Raw genomic sequence first — 14725 nt, 5'->3', positions numbered from 1 at the left:
CAAGGTTTATATAAAGTCTACCTATATATATTGTCTATGTGGTTTAAAAGTTCAAGAATGTACAAGTTACCAAGATGGAATTTATAATAGAACATTTGTAAATAATATCAAAAGGTTCATATATTAACAATACAAAGTTATATATTATTCGTGTGGTTTAGTAAAACTAAAATGTATTAATTGCTTTAGTGAAATTTATAGTAAAATATTCATAAATAATATGATAAGGTTCATATATTAATAACATAAGGTTCGTCTATATGACGCACATGAACATCTATACAAGTTAATTATAAAATTTGTATAATATAAACTTTATAAATAACATGCTTTCATTGAATTAAAAAAATATGTATATTAAATTTGGATAATTTCATGTTGATACTAATCTTTTTATTAAAACAAGCATGGATATGAAGTTTTATATCACATTTCATGTCTAATATATATATATATATATATATATGAAGTGAGCTAGTCTATCTATATATATTGTCTATGTGGTTTAAAAGTTCAAGAATGTACAAGTTACCAAGATGGAATTTATAATAGAACATTTGTAAATAATATCAAAAGGTTCATATATTAACAATACAAAGTTATATATTATTCGTGTGGTTTAGTAAAACTAAAATGTATTAATTGCTTTAGTGGAATTTATAGTAAAATATTCATAAATAATATGATAAGGTTCATATATTAATAACATAAGGTTCGTCTATATGACGCACATGAACATCTATACAAGTTAATTATAAAATTTGTATAATATAAACTTTATAAATAACATGCTTTCATTGAATTAAAAAAATATGTATATTAAATTTGGATAATTTCATGTTGATACTAATCTTTTTATTAAAACAAGCATGGATATGAAGTTTTATATCACATTTCATGTCTAAATATATATATATATATATATGAAGTGAGCTTAGTCCTTTTTTCTACTAGTCCTTATCCCTCTCCACTTATCTTATTCCATATTTCACCTAATCATCAACACCCAACTTCCAAGGCCTTTAATCTCAACTGACACCCACCAGTGATGCATCTGTATCTTGAAAATAATCAGAAATTCCAATGAGAACAAAAACAGTTTCCTTTGGATGCATTTTTTTTTTTGGTGAATTTGGATGCATTTAGTTTGTACCACTATATATAGCAAAGATGTCATAGCTCCATCCGTCTCATTTTGGATAAAATTTTACATTTCAATAAATCTCATTAATAAATATATCTAACAATCTTTTTTAAAAAAATAAAAATATAAACTTTTAAAACTACCATTCATTTAATATATTTAAAAAAGAGAGGAACAAATATTAAATAGAGAGAGAAAGGATAATAATAGAATAAGTTTATTTGACAAAACATCAACTTTCTTAAAGTTTCTTACATTTTGAGACACCTAATCTTTCTTAAAAGTATCTTATAATTTAAAATAGAGAGAGTATTTCAACTTTACCATTTTATATATAATTGCAACTAGTATAGAATGTTTTTAATTTTTATACAATTTATTATGCTCATTAATTTTACTGAATGACAAAACTGAAAAGTTACACATTTTTTAAAAAGCAAGGTTTTAATTATTAACTACTTCTCCTTAGAAAATATGAAATTAGACCAATTAACTTTAAAACAGACTGATCTGAAATAAATAAATAAAATTAAACAACGGGATTACAAAGGATTATTAGATGTGATTTGATTAATAACTTAACCCATTTTTCTTGGTTTTGGTGAGATGATGTAGCATTCCAAAAATTTAAACTAAAACATTAAAACAAATTAAAAATTAATTGTGATTAATGTGGGGTTAAACTTTGAGAACTTTATTTTAATTCATAGTTTTTTAAAAAGGAAGAAAATAAATGAGGATAGGTAGAATTAAATTAAATTATTTAAAATACTGTTCCAACTTAACTTTTTATAAATATGTTAATATTATAAAATTTTATTTGAACAAAAATATGCAAACTTGATTTAACCCTTTTAATTGTAGGAGGAAATAATAAAAATTAATAAATAAATAAATAAACATACATATAAATTATAAAAAAGGAGAATCATATTCAAAGATCACTTAAAAAAATTATTTACAAACAAGGACTAATAATAAATCCCATTAAAAAGAAGTCATATTTTCATTTTAATAATAATTTATTTTTTATTGGTTCTTAGTTTTTAATAATTTTTTTGAGTGATTCTTAAATTTGATTCTTTTTATTCAAAAAACAAGAATAATAGTAGAATAAAGTGTGTGCGTGTGTACGTATACATACATACATATGTATGTATGTACGTATTTATATATAACGGTCGGGCACGGGTTTGCAAATCGCTGGAGGGGTTTTATATTTAAAAAAAAAAAAGAAAGAAAAGAAAGAAAAAAAAAAAAGAAAAGATGACTAGAAAAGATGTGGGATCCACGCCTATTTAATTTAAAATTCACCCACGGCCAAGGCAATTGCTTTTTGCCGTTCCCTTTCGTCTTCTCCAGTAGCGTCGGCGTCTGCGCAGCAGAGGGAGAACCGATCGCCAGTGCTGGATTAATTTCAGATTAGCTTTCATTAAAAGATATTTTAGGTATGATTTAAAGTTTTTCAAGGTTAGATAAATTTTTTAAATATTTTTTTACTTTATTTTTAAATTTTTGACAGTAAAAAATTTGAAATTTCCTATGATGTCAAATTTTTGGTATTTTTGAGTATGAGAAAAGTTTTTGTTAATATAGATAGATGAAATGGAGTTGTGGGGGATATATTATTATTGCTAGGACAGTGAATATGATTTATTTGAATATTTTATTTAAATTTTAGTTGATTTGAGTAAACCCTAAGTTGATGGATAATATGAGGATTATGTTATTGGTTAATAGATTTAGTTGTGCTCATTATGGTTTAATGAAATTAATGGAACTATTAAATAGCAAAGTTATCTAATAATTTAAAATTTGAAATTTTTAAGTAAAAATGAACAGTTAGAAAAGTGACAAAATTAATACTGTGTTGATGTTTTTGAAATTTTTTTAAGCTCTTGAAGCATTTAAAAACTTTGAATTTGATTAAATCTATGAGTATTCATTTTGAATGACTTAAGGGTGAAGGTAATCTTGAACCAAAATTCTCACGTATGCTTGTTTAAATGTTTTGTGGTAGTTAGAAAATTGTGAAATGTATATTATGTATTTAAAATATTAAAATAGTTAAAACTGTGATCATATAATCCAGAGCGCAAAATCAGTTACAGTTGACACGTTCTTCGGGGTTGATAAATGCAGCTAATGGCAAATGAGGAATTAGCATAGGAAAGTAGTGATTGAAATTGGCTGACTTGCAAGTCTTCGGACGCATGTACAGAAAAGTAGCCTTAACCTGAATGAATAATATTCTGCAAAAGTTGCAAGTTGAGCTTAGCGCCACGAAATTAGTGCTAACAATATACTCCCTCTGGTCAGGCTTTATTAGTCGCATTCTAAAAAGAAAATGTAATTCACAATATTAAGAAAATGTAATTCACAATATTTGTCACTTGTTGATGATGACTCCGCACTTCAAAATAAAGTTTTCAAAATACCCTCACTCATATGAGAGAGAAATACAAAAAAATAATATTATATTAATTGATTGTAACTTTTGCTTTTTCATTTGATGATTAGTTTTGAAATTTTATTTTTAATTATACCTTGTACTTTTATCATGATATTGATAAAGTTGATAAAAATAATTTATAAATAAAATTGAAGGAGTACACGTGGACAATTATATTTTCTAGAAAGTAGAATCATTCCCATGTCATACATAGGATAGAATGTCTAGTCAACATAACACATTATTATGAGCCCTCCCTACATTTCCCTCCTTTCTTTCTTCTATTGTTTCCGTGCCACTACATGTTCTTGCTATAAATGTTCAATATTTATATAGGCATATAATAAGACTCTAATATGTCAAAAAGGAATTTAGATCCTCCACAAGATCCATGAGTTTAAAACTCATAATCTATTAAGGTTCGAATTAATTTCTCTTTAGCATGGGTTTATGTAGAGATGGCTAGTGAAGGTTTTGCGAGTGTTATCGCCTCTAAAACTCAAAAACATGTCATGTTTCTTGGGAGGAAGTGAAGAGGAGGATAAGGACAAAGCAGCAGCAACATAAGACATGATACTGTGATCAGTTGTTCAAAGTGAACAAACAACAGTTATAATAAAATCTTTACAAATAAAATATTTATATCATATCTGTAATTTTGAACATTTATTTCTAAAAAATAGGAATAATAAAATCTTGACATCTATTTGAGTCATGTTTTCCAACAAAAATTATGTTGAGATCATTACATGATACTCATTGACATATGTGATATCTGTTGATTGTGTTAGAACATGAGGATTATTAGTAATTATCTGATTAGCATTATTTGGATCTAGAATATTCTATAGCCTTGCATGTATTGATTCTATAGATATTTATTCCTTCTATACCACCTATATGTGTCTACATTTCATTGATTGTTTTGTAACCCTTTTATACTATATATTGAGCAATATAGAGCCTGCCAGGATCAATTCCTTCTAGCCATTATTCACATCCGTTTCTTTCCTCTTTCTATCTTGGTATCAGAGCAATTTCAGCTTTATCTTATTCTTTTCTCATGGATGATTCCACTACTATCATAATCACCTTTGGTTCTCCTTCCTCTATTATTGTTTAGAATGTTTCCAAAACCAACCCTCTTTTTAGATTGTCTCACTCCACCACCTTGATCAAGTTAGATCGTGGTAACTACTTGCTGTGGGAATTTGTTGTCTTGCTTGTCATTAAAGGCAACAAGCTTGAGCATCATATCAATGGAACTTGTAAGATTCCATTGACACTGGTTGCAGACTAAAGCCAAATCTAGATTTTAAGGAATGGAAAGTTGTTGATTTTCTCCTTATTGGTTGGCTATGTAACACTATGTTTATTGATGTTGCATCTCAATTGCTTCATTGTCGCATTGCACAAAAACTTTAGGATGGTGTTTGCTCTCTCTTTGGTGCTTCACTCAAAGCTCGGGTCATGGTGTACAAGGCTATGCTCTATCTCACTACCAAAAATGGTTTAAAAATGAAGGGATATCTTTCTAAAATGAAGACTCTTGTTGACCAACTTGCACTTGCAGGTTCACCTATAGCTATTGAAGATCTTATCATTCATACCCTTAATGGTCTCGATGCTAACTACAATGCCATCGTAGTCAAGCTTATTAACTCTCCTAATCTTACTTAGGTTGATACTCAAGCATCTTTACTAGCTTTCGAGAGCAGGATGGAACAACTTGCTTAGTTTTCTTCTCTCTCTATAACCTATTGTGAATGTTGCACAAAGAGAGGATGGTCGTATTGATTTTGTTTGTGGTTCTCTTTGACGAGGCTCTCACTCTTCTTGTAGTCGCTCATCGCATGGTGGTGGTGGTCATCCATATTATGACTTGGGCCATCGTCACGGTCACTGTGTGGCAAATTGTTGTCATCAATTTGATCGTTCTTTTCAACCACCCTTCCATGGCTTCAACCTTCAAGCCTTTTATACTACGCCATCAACCGTCTCTGACCCTGCTTGGTGTCTCAACGGTGGTGCCAACTATCATGTGACACTCGATCCTACCCAACTTGCTCAGGTCATGTCTGTAGGTAAATCTCATCTTCTTACTTACATTGGTGAACAAACACCTGTCTGTGGTATAGGTTCCACTATACTCCCTTATTCTTCAACTAATATTCATCTCAAAGACATTTTTCTTATTCCGTCAACTATTAAGAATTTGCCAAGTCTCTCTTATCTTGTTAATGATAACTTTGTATCTATTACTTTTACTAACGGTGGATGTGTTGTGAAGGATTAAGCAATAAAGCTGGTTTTGATGTAGGGAGCTTTATGGCAGGGGATGTATCTACTAGAAAATGAATCTCAATCACAACCACAAGCTTATATGGCATCTTATGTTCTTGAAGCACTTTTATCTGAGTACTTGAATTGACATTACAAGCTTGGTCATCCTAGTGATAGAATTCTAAAGAAAATTTTATAATAAATGTAATGCAGGAGTTGTTATTAATGATACACATGTTTGTGAAGCTTGTCAATGTGGCAAATCTAAGATGCTCCCTTTTCCTTCATCAACTTCACATGTGTCTGTGCCTCTTGAACTTATTCATACCAATTTATGGGGACCTTCTCTCCTTCAATTTGTTCATGAGCATCGTTATTATGTACATTTCATTGACGATTATGGTAGACATACTTGGTTATATCCATTGAAGCATAAGGGTGAAGAATTAAATGCATTTAATCATTTTCACTCATTAGTTAAAAATCAATTTGATGCTAAGATCAAGAATCTTCAATGTGATGAAGGCTCATAATACAAACCTTTTATTCCTGTTGCCAATACTCATGGTACCAACATGTATTTTACTTGCTGACATACATCTCCACAGAATGGTAGGGCCAAGCAAAAACATTGACACATTGTAAAAATGGGTTTAACACTTCTTGCTCAAGCTCACATGCACTTAACATATTAGGTAGATGCCTTTTAGATTAGTGTTTTTTTTTATTAATCGTTTACCTACACCCATCCTTTAAGGTGATACTCCTTTGTTTTAGTTGCCCAAAACAAAGGTTGATTATACCTCTCTTCAACCATTTGATTGTGCATGCTATTCATGTCTAAAGCCTTACAGTGAGCATAAATTTCAATATCATAGTCAGATATGTGTTTTTCTAGGCTACGTATCACAACAAAAAGGCTATAAATGTTTGAGTTCATCTAGTAGGGTTTATGTCTCACATCATGTAAATTTTGATGCTTCTCTGTTTCCCTTTAATATAGGCTTTTTAAATCGTCGAGCTTATTTGCCAAATTTATCTTTGATTCCTTTGGTTATTACTACACTAAATGTGTCTAGCTCATCATCAAATTCTATAGATTCTCCTTTATCTCAACCATCTTCATTAATAACAGTGTCTTTAGTCATTCCTTTAATATAGTCACTTGTTGAAGCTCCAAGTTCATCTGAGGCCTTGGATGAATTGTTAAGTCCTTATTGATCCATTACTCAAGCTTTAGATCAATAGCCCAATACTTAACTCATGACCCAGACCAACATTCATCCTATGACCACAAGATGTAATAATGGTATTTTTCGACCTAAGTATCCATTTACAGGGTTATTATACTCAAAGGATGCAATTTCTCTCACAAATGTTATAGAACCTAATAGCACTTGTGAAGCTCTTCAATCACTGTCATGGTGCCATGCGATGATAGAAGAATTTGATGCACTTCAGAAAAGTCACATATGGCAACTCATTTTGTTCACGGGATTGTAAAGGGTCATTGATTGCAAGTGGGTCTTTAAGAAAAAGTATAATTCTGATATTTCTCTTCAATAGTGCAAGGCTCAATTAGTCACAAAGGGGTTTCAACAATCTTTGGGTGTCGACTATAATGAGACTTTCGGTCCAGTGGTCAAAGCTACAACTATTCATATTGTACTCACTATAACTTTAACGTTCAATTAGGATATTCATCAACCAGACATCAATAATGCATTTCTCAATGAATTTCTTCAAGAGGATGTGTATATGTGTCAGCCGAAAGTCTTTATTGACCCAAAATGGCCAAATCAAATTTGTAAGTTAATTAAAGCTCTTTATGGTTTAAAACAAACTCCTCGAGCTTGGTTCGATCGCTTGAGATTAACTCCATTGCAATGGGATTTTAGAAATTGCCAAAGTGATAATTCCTTATTTTTACTTTGAACATATGGGCTAACTGTGTTTATTCTTATATATGTGGATGATATCTTAATGATTGGAAATAATTTGAATTATTTGAGGAGTTTTGTTCAAAAACTCAATTGTCTATTTTCTCTTAAAGATCTTGGACCCTTTGTCACGCCCCAAAATTTAAGACGTGACTGGCATGAAATATATGTGTAAAACCCATATCCTTTAAGCCTTGAACAAATATATTTTCATTCATACAAAACTATAGGCATATATATATATATATATATTATTTATTTTTTTATTAGAATTTTAATGTAAATAAGACTTCTTGAAATGTATGACAAAGAATAATAATAATCAAATAAAAGGATCTCGCTCCTTACTAACATATATACAATCTTTAAAGAAAGACAAGAATCCTACCTACATTATATGCGGAGCAGTTAGGACCAGGCCATGAAATTTATACAAGGTTCAAATTTTCATCAAGCAGAACTTGTTTGAAATAATTCTTCCACTCCACTTTAGCAATAAAATACCTCAAGCAACACCTTGATATACAAGTTCAACTTATACTACTTGAGGCCAAAAATATATTTTTCAGTGAATAATGTTCCAACAATAAATAATAGAACATAAATAAAATGAAAAATTTGAAATAGATATGTAAGTTAAAGAAACAAAAATTTTCATAAAAATTCAATAAGCTTCATAATAAAATGTCTCTATAAAATTTAAAAAAAATCTCAAATCATTGGATTATCGCAGCAAATGATAATATCACTTGATTTCAAGAAAGCAAATAAACGAAATAATTATTTATAAGTAAATTACTGAATAAACATCAATGGAATATAAAATTATCAAATAATTGGATTCATAATTATAGGGACTTATCAGAACAATTAACAAATGTGGATACACAATCCATGAGAGTAACTAACCAAACGCGGCTTATACCACGAAAACAAACATGAACACACAGTCTATGAGGATAAGGAATCAAACGCAGCCAAAGCCACAAAAACAAACGTGGACACACAGCCTACGAGGATGATGCTAATCAAATGCGGCTTGAAGCCACGAAACAAACATGAGTACGATGCTCACGAATTACCATCCCTTCATTCCACGTGCGTTGGCCATCGCACAGGGCTAGCACCTCCTATAAACACCCTGCTAGCTAGGTGTGTCATGGCGTGCTAAGGGCTAACGGAATCGCCATTAGCAACCAGTGTTCTATATGAAGTTCCTTTTAAAACCATTTTCAAATATACGAGAAAATCATCATTTTCAAGATACAATTCTCATTCTTAAAATCAAAACTCGCATAAATACTTTTAAGCATTAAAACTTTCCAGAATCAAATTTCATATCTGATACTCATGCTTGCATTTATTGAATAAAAAAAAATTTCAACGTCGAACTCGCATCAAGCATTCTCTGTATCAATCCAATATTTGATAAAATAAAAATTTCATAATCAAAAATCAAACTTGACTTAATTGATCAAATAACATTTCAAATTTGGTAAAGCTGATTTCTCAAAATAAAAAAATGTTAATTAACAAATATCCAATAATTGCTTTAATGCTATTAAAATAATTTTCAGAAAAACGTAATATTTTAGTAAAAGAAATTTTGATTGAAAAAAAAATCAGTTGAGACGCTATCCACTTACCTGAGATATTTTCAAATGTTAAAAGTCACCCTTTATAACTTTAAATGAATCTTCTTTGCTACTTCAACAATGGTGTCCCTTCTCCAAATCTCCTATTTAACATATAATAGGGTCTTAATGGACTCTCAACAAACCTAATAAAATTTCCTTTCATATTAACAAAAGAAAAATATAAATATAATAAATTTGAAACTCTTGAATCAAGATCTATACATAAGAATTTCTCCATAATCATTAAATTCTTAAATCAATTCAATTTATACTTTAAATCCTTCCATCCTTATAGTACTTTATATACACACACACACACACTTTTCCATCCGAGACTTTGTTTATATTATACTTATCCATCTAGTTCGCCTCAAGCACAAATAGCTAAATTTTAATCAAGGTATATACTTGCGTGCGCACCTAAATTTTTATCATCCTAATATTTTGAAAATACTACAATCCCCCATTTATCAAACCTCTTGTGGCATCCCAAAATAAGTCATAAAAGCAACATCATGATTTATAAATCACCAACAATACAACTCCCCGAATTTCATTTGTCCTACAATAATTTCATAATAAATCTTTACTTATAAATTTTCAAGTTAAATTCACAACCAAACAGCACCCAAAAACAATCATACTTCTCATTATTTTTAATAAAAAAATAAAAAAAATACATAATCAAGCAAAACCCTCATAACGGGCATTTTATGAAACATTTTGCAAGCGTGAATCTTTTTCGTTCTTTCTCTTCTCTTCTATGCAAATATCATCCCAACAATTCCTTTCTAATAATTCTAGGATGCTATTACTTGAATAAATTCAACTTGCTTAAATTTTTACCACACATAACTTCATATAGTTCATGAAATTAAAGAGGAAAACTCAAAACTCAAAATCATCATATTTCACCCACACGCATAAATCCAGCAAAGAGGGACACTTTTTATACTACAACTACTAAAATGCCCACACATGGAATTAACAAGAAGCAAAGTTTGAAGCATCAAACCTGAGCTGGCAACGATAGAGAAGGGGAAGAGGAAAAGAGTCGATAGAAGTAAAGGAAGAAGAAGCTCAAGCACCCTTGGCAGCACCTACAATGACCCACCGACAGAGAAGGAATAAGAAGGAAGTTTTTCTTTTTCCCGATCACCCACAACCTCAGGCAACTCAATACTTCACACACACCAACAGCAAAGAGACTAGGCGGGAGACAGAGAATTGACGAGGAGGAGGATGGTGATGCGTGGGAATAGAAGAACTGTGTCAGCACGGAATAACAGAGGAGGTGAGAATTTCTTTTCTGGCTTATCCATATCACCAGTGATGATAGTAAACGGCGGAAGAAATAAAGGAAAGTCGAGTACGGGAAGATCTAAGCTCGCTCTCGCTCTCTCTCTCTCTCTCTCTCTCGGCTGGTCTTAGAATTACCGACAAAAGAAATGGGAAAGATCAACAGGAATTGAAAAAAAATCACGAACTATGGCAGCACACACGCAATAGCACACAAACAGAGGGGGATCAAGGAGGAAGTTTCCTGCCACTCATAATTTTTGATGGCAACAAGTAGAATGGAAGAAGCTATGAGTTTAACACAATCCCCACCATGGCAGCGATTGACAGCGACAAATTGCAGGGAAGGAAGAAGATGGAATTGAATTAATGACACAGAAGGATTAGGAGGCTGACAGGGTGATCGACCAAGCATCAGATACTTGAACCACAGCACTCGCTCGCATGACTGACGATCTGAACGGCGGCAAACGATGGATGGAGGAAGCAAGTGAAGGACGATCTCTCTCTCTCTCTCTTACTCTCACTTGGTCTAGAATTCTCCACAAACAGAGGTGAAAAGAAAGCCCGATTTATATCTGCCATTTTCATCTCTTTTTAATTTTTTTAAGAGGCAAAAATGGTAATTTCAAGCAATATAGAAAAAATAAAATAAAAATAAAAACCTCAAATGCAAAACATTAATGATAAGAGCTAACAAAAATTTCACTACACCACCAATACATATTGTTATTATATTATTTTTTTCAACAACTTATAAAAATACAATAAAATTATCTTATTATTTGATCTAGCTTTATTATTATAATATGAGTTATTACACCCATGCATTATTTCCTTAGTCTAGAAGTATATTGAGATCGTTCTAGTGTCTATTTAAATAAGCAAAATACACTTTAGATCTATCAAAACGTTTTGGCATGCTTGATTGTACAACTATTCCAACCCCAATGGTCATTGGCAAACAATTATTTGTTAAAGATAGCAAACTTATAAAAAACCCCTCTCTGTTTAGATAAGCTATAGGTGCTCTTCAATGCCTCATGACCATTAGCCCTAATATAGCCTATTTTGTCAACAAATTGAGTCAGTTTAAGGCTAATCTAACAGAAGTACATTTTCAGGTTGTTAAAAGAATTTTGAGATATGTTAAAGGCACTTATCATTATGGAATTCATTTGAAACCTGTTGCAACTATTTGACTAATGGCTTTTATAGATGTTGATTAGGCAAATGATATAGATGATCGCAAGTCCATGGCTGGGTTTTGCGTTTATCTTGGTGTTTCTCTAGTTTCATGGGCTTTAAGAAAGCAGTGAGTTGTTTCACAATCCAATACTGAATTTGAGTATAGAGCACTAGTTGATGAAGCTGTTGAGTTGAAGTAGATTTTCTCATTGGCATTTGAACTTGGTTTACCTTCTCAAAGTCCTCTAGTAATTTAGTGTGACAGCATTAGTGCTAGTGCCTTTGCTTCCAATCTAGTTCAACATGCTTGGAGCAAGCATATAGAGATAAATATACATTTCGTCTATGATCTAGTTCTCTCAGGCACACCTGATATCAGATACATACCTTCCTCTCAACAAATTGCTAATTTGTATGACAAAGGCTCTTACGCACACACAGTTTACTACTCTCAGGAACAAACTTGGGTTGTCAATTACACCCTCTCATTTAAGGGGGAGTGTTAGAACATGAGGATTAGTAGTAATTATCTGATTGGCATTATTTGTATCTAGAATATCCTATAGCCTTGTGTGTATTGATTTTATATATATTTGTTCCTTTTGTACCACCTATACATGTTTACATTTCATTGATTGTTTTGTAATTGTCTTGTACTATATATATCAGCAATATAGAGCCTGCCAGGATCAAATCCTTTTGGCTATTATTCACGTCCTTTTCTTTCTTCTTTTTATCTAATTGTTTGCTCAATGCATCTCTTCTTTACCATTAAAAAAATAATACTTTCTTTTTATTGTTTTCCTTATTATAGGGACGAATCAAAACTCACTCCAAGTATTGTCAACAACATAGTGCATAATGTTAACCTTAGTTGTCCAAGTTCACCACTAACAGATCTTGTTGGAATTGATGAGAGTTGTGCCAAGATCGAAGGTTAATGAAAAAAGCCCTAAGAACCATAATTTGAGGTATGGGTGGCATAGGCAAAACCACCATGGCTAAAGCTTTATTCACCAAACTCCCCTCCAAATTTGAGGGTTGATGCTTTTTGGAAAATTTAAGAGGTGTAGAAAGGCATGGATTGACATATCTATGAGATAAACTTCTCTTTGAATTACTAGAGGAAGAAAGGTCCTATCATAGGCCAACTAATGTTGCACGAAGTGCCCTTATTAAGAGGAGCCTAAGTTGTAAAAAAGTCTTTATAGTGCTTGATGATGTCAATAGTTGGAGGCAATTAGAATATTTAGCTCCATATTGTAATCATTTAAGACCTGGAAGTAAAGTTATTATTACAACGAGGGACAAGCAATTCCTTGTAATTGGAAGAGTCAATGAGATATATGAGGCCCACCCTTTGAGCGGTCACAAATCTGCAGAGCTTTTCAACCTCAAAGCCTTTGATACATACCATCTAAAAATTGGATATGAATTCCTCTCAAAGAGGGTTGTTGACTATACAAAAGGCATTCCATTAGTTTTGGTAGTATTAGGTTCATGTAGATCATGTCTTATAAATATAATTATTATGATTTCATTTCTTAATGCCCATAGTTGTTAATGTAATCTCTATCATATTGACTTAGAAATGCCCAACACTTCTAAAGTAAGTCAGGTCATTAACCAAATGTTTTACAATTCTTAATGATGCACTAGCAGAACTTTGGGATATTATTGATTTCAATGCCTAGTGTCAAAATACTTGATCAATAATGACCACTCCTAAGCAACCAAACTACTCCTTAATAGCTAGCTTCAATTTGACTTTGATACCACTTATTGCCTTTCTTTGACATTACCTAGTATTTGCCATATTACTTCCAATAAGGGTTTCCTGGGTTGCGTGAATTGGCAATTACTTACTCCAATTGAGAAGGTAATGTACATCTTGTTGATGATCGTTGAAGATGATCTTCAAAATATACAAAACGTAAAGACATAAAGAAACCTGGGACATACTCACGGCATGCTTCACAAGGATGAATAATGCAAAGCTTCACAGATTGGATAATGAATTATGGTTAGTTTCACAACAAGACATGACAATAAGTCAATATTTTAGCAAAGTACAAAAGTCCTATATAACCAGATTTCAAAATTAGAAGATCAATTACGACCTCTACAACTATTAGCATGAGTATGTGAGCCAAATTTTAAATACGCTAGTACAACTGTAGTTGAAGATGTAAGACAAGATAGAGAGTGAAATGAGAAAGAAGTAAATAAGTAAAGCGAGTGATGACATGAAGCGTGTGGTATGAGAGAGAAAGAGTGAGGTGATGTGAAAAAGAGGAGAAGAAAGAGGTGAGAGAATGTCATAAGGGTGATGCTGACTTTGGTGACGGAAAAGTGAAAGCCTTGTGGTGAATGTTATCTTTCTTAATTTGAAATAAATATTTATTTTCATTAAGTCCTTCTTTTCTTATCCAAACCTATGTCAATTACCCAGAGCTTTCTCCCCTCAAAATTTCAACAGTTTCCAACATTAGCATCATGTTTGGGGCAATTCTAAAAGCCAAATCTACAAAAAGTTGACTTTGTCACAAGCCGCGTTGTCATAAGCTGTTGGGTTCCACATATTGCTTATTGACTTATTGTTTTAATAAATTAATTAATTGATATCATTTGTAACAATAATTAATAGTTAGTCATGAATTTGTATATTAATAAACACTAATGGATGATTGCTATTTTGTTTTTCAAATGCATGATTCTATCATACCATCGCTAGAACTACATTTAATATATATTTCCGTTTTTCATCTAATATAACACACAT

General features: G+C 31.6%; 2 long non-coding RNA genes across 2 annotated transcripts; one reads left to right on the top strand and one right to left on the bottom strand.

Moving 5' to 3' along the window:
• The first annotated feature begins 2493 nt into the window (after positions 1-2493).
• On the top strand, positions 2494-6179 carry LOC129287832 (uncharacterized). Its single transcript, XR_008587822.1, has 3 exons — positions 2494-2592; positions 5439-5680; positions 5917-6179. It is a non-coding gene; the product is annotated as an uncharacterized LOC129287832 (long non-coding RNA).
• A 2455-nt stretch (positions 6180-8634) lies between these two features.
• Positions 8635-11356, bottom strand: LOC129287831 (uncharacterized). Its single transcript, XR_008587821.1, has 2 exons — positions 10472-11356; positions 8635-9557 (listed from the first exon to the last, which is right to left on the bottom strand). It is a non-coding gene; the product is annotated as an uncharacterized LOC129287831 (long non-coding RNA).
• Positions 11357-14725: the final 3369 nt, after the last annotated feature.

The sequence above is a fragment of the Prosopis cineraria genome, unplaced genomic scaffold (genome assembly GCF_029017545.1).
Source record: "Prosopis cineraria cultivar Desert tree isolate PC_DT_omini unplaced genomic scaffold, ASM2901754v1 PC12, whole genome shotgun sequence".
Lineage (NCBI taxonomy): Eukaryota > Viridiplantae > Streptophyta > Magnoliopsida > Fabales > Fabaceae > Prosopis > Prosopis cineraria.
This window is presented reverse-complemented; position numbering and strand designations above follow the sequence as displayed.